Here is a 9,233-nt window from a genome sequence, read left to right as displayed (position 1 = left end):
CACTTATAGGTTCTCTCTATTCTAGTTTCTAACTCTGGATCCCTTGAGCACAAGTGGATATGAGATGGGAGATAATGCAATAACATAGGCCGAAAAATCTAAAGAGCCAAATGTACAAAGGCATTAGAAAGATTACAAGTTCATCCTTTTTCGAGCTTTGTTGCATAAAGGTGGAAACTGTGCATAACCTAAAGGCTACATGGCCAAGCATCTAGGGCTCTTGCATATCAACATTTGCCAAGAATAGAAATTTTGTAGATAATGGAGGCATAGCCCCTTCTTGTATGAGTCTCCCTCTTGCTTGTTTTGGCATTTTCAGCCACCCTCTTAGCTTGAGTCTTTGTGTTCATGTATTATCTCTTTCATAATTCATGGAAGTTTATTTTTATGGTGAAGAACAACACAAAAAGAAAAATCATATGGATGTAGAGCAAGAGATAAATACAGTGGTTATTCTAAAAGATTAGTTTTTTTTTAAATATGAGTAGAAAATTTAAGAATTTTGGTCAATATAAAATAAAATTGCAATTCTCTCTCTCTCTCTCTCTCTCTCTCTCTCTCTCTCTCTCTCTCTCTCTCTCTCTCAGACATCATGTTTGCATTGAAAATGATGTGACAAAGGCCCATTCATAATTTTGGACAAGTTGAAATAACCCTTAATGCCTCTCTCTTTGACAATCGTTTGTGTCATGAGAAAGCTTGCACCTTGAATGCATCTTTCACTAAAGAATAGACAAAATAATTCATGCACTTTAGACAAATATTGCATGGAGTGATCACTTGTATAAGTCATACCATGTGAATTGGCAAGGGATTATTCTATCTATACAATATCATTCAAAGTTTTCCTTAGGTTTCCTTTGATAGTATTTATCTAGAATAAAGGGGCTGAATATATACTTGATTAGAAATTGTAACAAAAGTCTAAGAAATCACCATGCATAACTTGGTCTCACTTGGAGCAAGATTGGACACTCTTTGAGCACCTTTCTTTAATGGGAAATGCTTATATCATCTAGGCTCAATATGGCACCTTTTCTAAAGAAGCATGGACAAAGAGTGTCGGAGAATGCATTTCATGGCATCAAAGAAATATGGTTTCTTTATGATAACATGAATAAACCTCATGTCTAATGTTAGCCCAATCAAAACATGATTTTGACTCTCTTATACAATCATTCTTCTCTTTGGAAGGGCCTCTATAACATGCCTCCATAGTGCATGTTTTCATCATCCATGGACAAATAGGCTTTCTTGGAATGATCCATCATGGTTTCATGATGTATGATGTGTTGTAGTCTAAGTTTAGAGATGTTTTCATAAGTTCTTAATCTGGCTCTCTTGTCTCCCTTGAGAGTTGTGTGCTGCAGTCTAAGCTTGATATGATGTGATGTGTTGATAGACACTATAGGTATGGCACTCAACTATCCCTTGATAGTTGTGTGTTGTTGCAATTAAAGCCTAGTATTAGATGTACATGAATGGTTAGTCAACACATTCACAAGGTCTCATAAATATAATATTTGCAACATTATCTTTTCTTGCATAGTATCGCTATGTGATCTCTCCATTGAGTACTCTTTCAGGGCTGCAATGGTCCCCAACATCACTATGTTTTGTTCTAGAATGATATATTGCTTTCTTTGCCAGGTCGTGAGTTGATTAATTATCACAATATATGTTAACCGGCTATGTTTCATCTAAGTGATCTATTTTTGGCAAGATTCTTCTATACTATATAGTTTCAAGCATGAGATCTTGAGATAGCATTAACTTTGATTGCTCAAGAGGAGCAATTACCATCTCCTCTCACAAAGGTGTTTGAGAGGCTTCCATCACGTAGACTTCAAACCTCTTCCCCTTATATGTGTCATTAGCATTTTTGACAATGTTGTAGAGTCTTCTTCCTTTGGTTTATCAGCACCAAATTGCATCCAATCTTCTAATAACTGGCTACATCACTCTTTTTGAGCGAAGGTCATCCTAGGAAAGTTTGGTAACTTCCACCTATATCTTCAATGTCTACCACATAGAGATTCCTAGTGGTTGTCAAATTATTCATTGTGATTGGAAGAGCTTTTGGTGACTCCTAAAGTGGTGAGACTTTTATATCAGCTATTTTAATGTAGATAGCTTTTTGGTGATTCAAATTCTTCATTATCCAAGGCACCATGAGTTATAAGTAACTCCACCATCAACTTAGGCACCCTTAGCATGACAATTATCAATCACTACATCAACCATATGAGGATCACGATTGATATCTTTTGGGATAGATAAGATCCCATGTACCTTTTCTTTCTTTTTGAACTTACAAAGGAGAGCCTCTATATCATACTCGTGGGATAAGTGCAATGATTTTGGGAAGTATGATTTTGAGTGACCGATGTACAATATGCTCCTTAACTGAATAATCCCGTTGTGCCACAACGAAAGAAAAATCAAGTAGCATGCATGTGTTTCTTTGAGAACTAAAAATGCTCACTTTTTTCATTGGAGAAGTCGACATCGCTATACCTAGCATCACAGGGGGTTAAGAGATTGTTACTTTCTTTTTGGGCATTTGTAACCCACATGTAGTTGAGGATTCACCTTCTTACTTTGAGGTCAATAATTTCCACATTATAATCCTTAGTATCTAAATCTTTGAGAATGTTCATGTGAGGTGCATTATGATATTTTTTGTGATAATGGCCATTTTAACATCACTAGTGGAAGATCACATTAGCACAGTCTCTTGTTGCTCAATTGACAAGATTATTAGTGCCTACCATTTCAAGGTGCAATTCATTTAGAGATTTGGATATTAGATTCTATTTGTTATCCTCTGAGGTTGATAGTGGGGGTAGGCAAGAGGGGGGCTTGTGGATGAGGTTGATGGATCACCCATTATGGAGGATCAACTACACGTGGCGACATATAAATGGGAGATTTCTTGCTATAGGTTTAGACTACACTTTTTCATACTTGTATTCTATCTCTTGTGCTTTTGGCATCATCTCTAGGTTCTTCCACTTGAGCTTTAAGCAAAACTCATCAGCCAATTCTAACACCATTTGACTCAACGTGTGTTTTAAGTCATCCCAATTGTGAAACCTTCATTATGTGGTTTCATGGTAATTAGGCAATCAAAAAGAGTAGACATCGAATCCACATATCAGAGAGCCATCCGGCCTTCTCCTTGCCTCAATATTGCCACACCATTAGATGTACATTTTCAGGTTCTTCACCTTAGTTGAAATATTCACCAAGTTCCATGGTCAACCGTGGCCAACTTGTCTAGACAACATCAATCTGGTTTTCATACTAGACCTATGCCAAATCTTCTAAGAATGTGGGGAGCACCAACAACCATCTATTATTTGTGAGGAAGTTCAAAGACATGCAATTATGCTTGAAAGCTATTAATAGGACACTGTTGTAGTTTTCATCCATGCATCCATGATGAAGAAAAGAGAGGAATGTGCAAATGAAGGAAAACTATATAATAACTTCCTCTTAATGAGTGTGATGATACATCAAGTGGTTCATGAGTGCAAACAAGGGGTCATTAATAATGGTAGAAGATGAAGAGCCTGAGCAACTCCTTCTTCCTCTTCAATTTTTTACAACCGCCATGCCATCCCCTATAGTGGTATTCGACTTGGCATCTTTCTTTTCCAAAATTGTAACAACACTATATACATACATCCCAAGCTTGATAAAAATCGAAATGGGAAGAATGAGAGGACAAGGCAAGGTTAAAACTTTTGCTAATTATGTAGCACCAAATTAAACTTACAATCCTTTGCAACAAGTGATTGATTTTCTTTTAAATAAGATGATAGTATAAATCTCATAATGTGGTATGATTTCAAGGAAAAGGAAGCCACTTATTAAAAGTTACCAATTGCCTCCTTGAGAGGCTGATTTTACTTAGCATATCCTCTAGTTAGCTCCAAATGCAAGATCTGCTCCTATCATTGTCAAAGAGCTTGAAAAGCCACACACTTCTCTTCTTCATAGCACCTCCCAATTCAAGCACCTCCTATCATTGTGGAAGAGCTTGAAAAAACACACTTTTCTTCTTCATGGCACATCCCAATTCAAGGACACCATTTTTGTAGAGTTTTAAATCCCAATATCCACATTAAATAGTAATGGAATTTCCAAGAAACAACGAGAAGACCTTTGCAAGAACATCATCACTTTCCACATTTGCATCAAGAGGTTGAACATGGGGGTATAATGAACAAAAAGTAATCCATAGAATAGAGGTGGTGGCAAGACAAGGGAGAAAGCTAGGAATGAGGACTCGGAGAGGGATGAGAAAATTGTAGGCATCAATAAGGGAGAAGGAGGAGGTTCATAGATTTATTGAAATCGGAGGTAGCAATTTACAAGAGTGGTGAGGAGGTGGATCCTATCACATCAATGTGCTGCTTCTCCTTTATAATTGAATTTCATGTCAATTAATTTCCCCTCTACATAGTGTGAGTTGGGTACCGTCATGTTGAGAACCCTTAATTTCATGCAACAAACCTCTGCCTCAATTTTCCACATAAATCACGCCCTAATCTTTAAAGCTAAAATACCCTTTTGAAACTTTCCATTTTTAAAATACCCATGAGGACAAGTGGAAGGTTGGCACAAAGATGCTTGCCTCCTCTCCTCAACATGGAATACACCTCCCATCAACCTTGCACCTCTACTCACTTAATGATTATATGGGCTCGCTTATCTAGAAGGGTGGTGCATGGGCATAACATGCCACCTCATCCAACTTTACAATAATAATTACTACAACCATGGATAATGCACACATGGGACTGCCTACATGGAAGGGCACACATTGGTCACCTCGCTTGCTCAACCATGACCCATAGACATCCTTATTTTATATTACATTAATAATGTGTTATTATTGGTTCATTTTAATTATTAACTCTACTTACCAAAGGTACTAGGGGTATATTTTATGTAAATTTTCATGGCATCACAGAGATGAGAACATCACCCTTCTTGAATGGAGACCTAACTATATCAACCAACAGCTTGGCTTCGTGTAGAGCAAATAATTACAAAATCTTTCTAGGTTTCACAAGTCACTTGATGGACCCAAGCAAGCACCCACATCATGCTGTAAAAGGAAAAAGCTTATTTCACATTAAAAAAGGACAAATTAGATCCATCCCTCTATTTTTCAAAGAACAGAATAGGTTTATTATTTTCATCTCTATGTAGAGGATTTCATCATCTAGGGAACAATCAAGCTCTCATTGGGCAACTATACAATACATATAGTTGCATTATTTTTTTCCACATAAGTATAATAGCACACTAATGGAGCTTTTGTCAATTAGAAAAAGTATCCTAAACTGCTTGAGCTACGTTAAAGAGAAAAATACCTCTATGACAAATAAAAGGTGGATGAAGACATTTCTTCAACACCTTATCCCTTAAGCTTTGGTGATGTTCATATGATTCTAGTCTCAAAAGTATCTAGCATACAGAAATTATTTTTTGTGTCCATGACTCACTCAAATCTATCTAAACAGGAGATATATCTAGCATCCTTTGTGATAGCCACCTCCTCAAGGGAGGCTTCAAAGATTGCATGAACTTGTGGTTTCCATAATAAGCATCTATCACAATATCATTATTGTCAAGCATATGCTGAAATGAAAAATAAAATGCCATAAGGGAATTCAGCTAACACATGTGCTTTTCTCCTATGAAAGGTTGCATAAGAAAATAGCATGTACTTTATTGGTGAGTCTAAATAAGAAAGTCATCTCCTATTCTAAACATGTAGTGCATGAATAAGTCCAAGTAACTCTTCTTCATACACATGATGGTTAAGCTCTACATCTTTCAATGTCCTGCTCTCATAACCAATTGCATGACCATCTTGTAAAAGCTTTGCTCCAATACAACCTCCACTAGCATTTTCTTGACTCTAAAGGAACTCCACAATTTTGCAATCCCTTACATATGAGCTAAAGTAAATGTCTTTTTAATTGGTCAAAAGTTGACTGCTTTGTCACTTTCCAAGTGAATCTATCATCTCCAATCATGCAACAATGAAGCTTTGCGTGAAGAAATGGATAAACCTTTTTTAATGTCTTCTTTAATTGCTCAAAATTTGACTTCTTTGTCACTTTCCAAGTGAATCTTTCATCTCAAACCATACAACAGTTAAGCTTTATGTGTGAAGAAATGGATAAACCACCAATAAAGCAACATAGGTATAGAAAAGACCTAACTTCACACACAATCTAAAGATCTAGCAACCCATGAATCACCTTCAACGTGTTCAGATCCATCTTGATCTCACTTTCTAAGATTATGTAGCCAAGGAACCATATCTCAAATAGAAAGAAGTTGAGCTTCTCTAAGATTATGTAGCCAAGGAACCATATCTCAAATAGAAAGAAGTTGAGCTTCTCAGCATTTATAAACAATTGATTGTCCTTAAATAGATTAAACACCACTTTCAAAAATTGCCTATCCCCTTGTGATAAACTATGATGTCATCAAAGAATGTCCCTACAAAGGATGTATGCCTCTACAAGATGCAACTTGTCATTCAATTAAAATAGGAGAGAATTACTCAACCTAAATCATACAACAAGATACTTATACAATCCCTAAGATGTGCAAAAAGCAATGTTATGAATATCCTATGGTTCTTTTTTCACTTAATGACAAACACTCCTCAAATATATTTAGCTAAAATCTGGTGCTCTTTTCAAATATTAATCGTTAGGAGAATAAAGCCATTCTCCAACAAGTCCTAAACCCACTTCTAGATCTCATATCTTGGAGCTTGTCTCAATTTTCAACGTTTGGAGGGCATCTCAACCCTCCTTACAAAAACTCCACTCTTACACCTCCATTCCTTGCATTCCTTTAGGTCCTTTAGCCCATCCACTCCTTCAACTCCCCTTCAGACTCCAATATTGAATCTCTCCTTCAACCCTTCTTCAAAGTTCAGCCTCCACTCCTTCATCCCTCTCTTTTAGGCTTCAACCTTATGTCAGTTGTCCTTCAACCCCCTCTTTCAACCCTCTTGTCCACTCCTTTAGCCTTCTTTCAAGTTCCAGCCCTCTCTTTGCACTGTGGCCATGGCTTCTGGAAGAGGGATCTCCGAGTGTGAACCCAAGGGGGAATTCACCCAATCAGATTATTGATAGAGTCAAATTGATTTGCAAGGCAAGCACGACTCCAAGAAAGGAGGCACATATGTGCAAGTAGTATGAATTGAGAAGAGGTGGGGCCCTTGATAGGGTGAAGATCCATCTTCTTGGCATTAAGGAGGAGATTACAATATGCAACATTATCCCACAAGAAGAGAAAGAAAGGATGCAACAAGAGGTCAAGACACTTCCTCCTACGAAGAGGGAAAGGACTATTGCATCCACTGGTGGAGGAGCTACTTCATATTCTCATGTGGCTACTACAAGATAGCATCCTCTTCCCTGTGTTGCTACTATAGTTTCTTATTCTGGGAGTGCACATGTTCTTGGAGCTACAGGTCGGTGTGCATGCATCTCATTCACCTCTTACACCTGCAAAAAGGCAAAGCACCCTTTACACAACATGGCATCTGCAAAGGAAGGCACGAGATGCAACTGTGGCCCATTTTTGATACTTAAATGGGGTTAGTTTCAAAGTTCCACCTTCCTACTTATTTCAAGGAGATGATATCTAAAAACACAACATTTGGGCCCATCCTACTTTTGATGCATTGAAGGGAAAGCTTCTAAATGATGAGGTAAAGGGAATTAATGAAGCCATTCAACCTATGAAGAAAAAATGGCAAAAATATGAGGCAATTTTGGCTACAAATGGTTGGAGTGATGTGCAAAGTTGCTCACGTGAGTGCATTTTGGCATATTGTAGAGGATTTTTCCCTCTACGTGCATTCCATAAAGTATGTTATTCGAGCAAAGGTATTCTCATCAATAATTAGTTAAAAGACATTGGCAAATTGTCTTGAATCTAGAATGTTATTAAAAGTGAAAGAGAGGTGGTTGGATTTATCACATGTCATCATTTTTCTCTTTCCTTATATTGCAAGCTTGCAAGAAAGGAGCTTTTGAAGTATGCAAAGATAGGGTTTGCATACAATTTTTTCATGCTTCGAAAACTCCTAGAAATGAGACCTACACTTAAATAGGTTGTAGCAAGTTAAATGTGGGATGCACGGCTCACTTGTAAGCAGACCCTTAGAACATTGTACTGTGACACGTGTCTAGATAGCGATGATTTTCGAGCTGATGCATCGCACCTTCTTTCTTTGTGTAAGCTAATTGTGAAGTTACTAAATATTTGATAGAGATACATCTTTTATTAGAAAGGTATATGCAAGGACGTGCACATGATTGAAAATGTCAAAGCTAGAGAAAGATACCCAAAGGTTGAGAGAGCTAAAAGAGTTAACAATGGGCAAGTGAAAGTAATATTACTCCCATTCATGCAGTTGAATCCGAAGTTTTAACACAAGCGCACAATAAATGATTCAAAGGTGCTTGATGGTTGGAATCTCACTTTTCAAAGATGATGCCAACTCCAAATGCTCAATAGACAATGAAGGACCAACTCACCAATTATCACAATAAAGAGAAGATATTTGAATGACCAAATGCACAACATGAGAAGTAATCTTAACTCATTCTTATTTTTAAATTTTAGTAATTCATAATTTTCACATTTTAGTATTTTATAGTACATTACACATACTATGCATATATAAAAAATATATGAGCTTTGCAATTTCAAATTTCGAACTAAGGTTGTCACATGGTGGAAGGATTATGGAGCTGATTTTCCAAATCCATACAAGGGATTATAGATTGCAATGGCTTGCCATTCAAATTCTAAGCCAAGTCTGTACAAAGAAGAGAAAGGGCCACTTTGTTAATGCAAACTTGTATGTACTTGACAAGATGAGCCATGATAAATTTCTTGAATGAGGAATACGAGGAGCAACAACTTGAGCCTTGAGGACAAGGATTCCATGAATGAGCTAGATATCTCTTATCTTGATGTATGGGTTAGAGCCTATGCTTTTTGGGTTTTGTATCTGACAAATATGACAATATATTGCCATTTGGCATTTTGTAACTCTTTTTAAGCTTTAATCTTTCTTCACTGATTTCAAATATAGTGCTAAGTAAATCTCCAATCATTTTAAATTTGTAGTATATACTATACATTGTGTTTAAGTTACGAGTAGGTTGTAATTCTAA

The sequence above is a fragment of the Dipteris shenzhenensis genome, chromosome 14 (assembly GCF_047967505.1).
Source record: "Dipteris shenzhenensis isolate YYH24624 ecotype China chromosome 14, Dip_SZ_1.0, whole genome shotgun sequence".
Lineage (NCBI taxonomy): Eukaryota > Viridiplantae > Streptophyta > Polypodiopsida > Gleicheniales > Dipteridaceae > Dipteris > Dipteris shenzhenensis.
The sequence above is the reverse complement of the archived record's forward strand: the minus strand, read 5'-3'. Positions refer to the sequence as shown.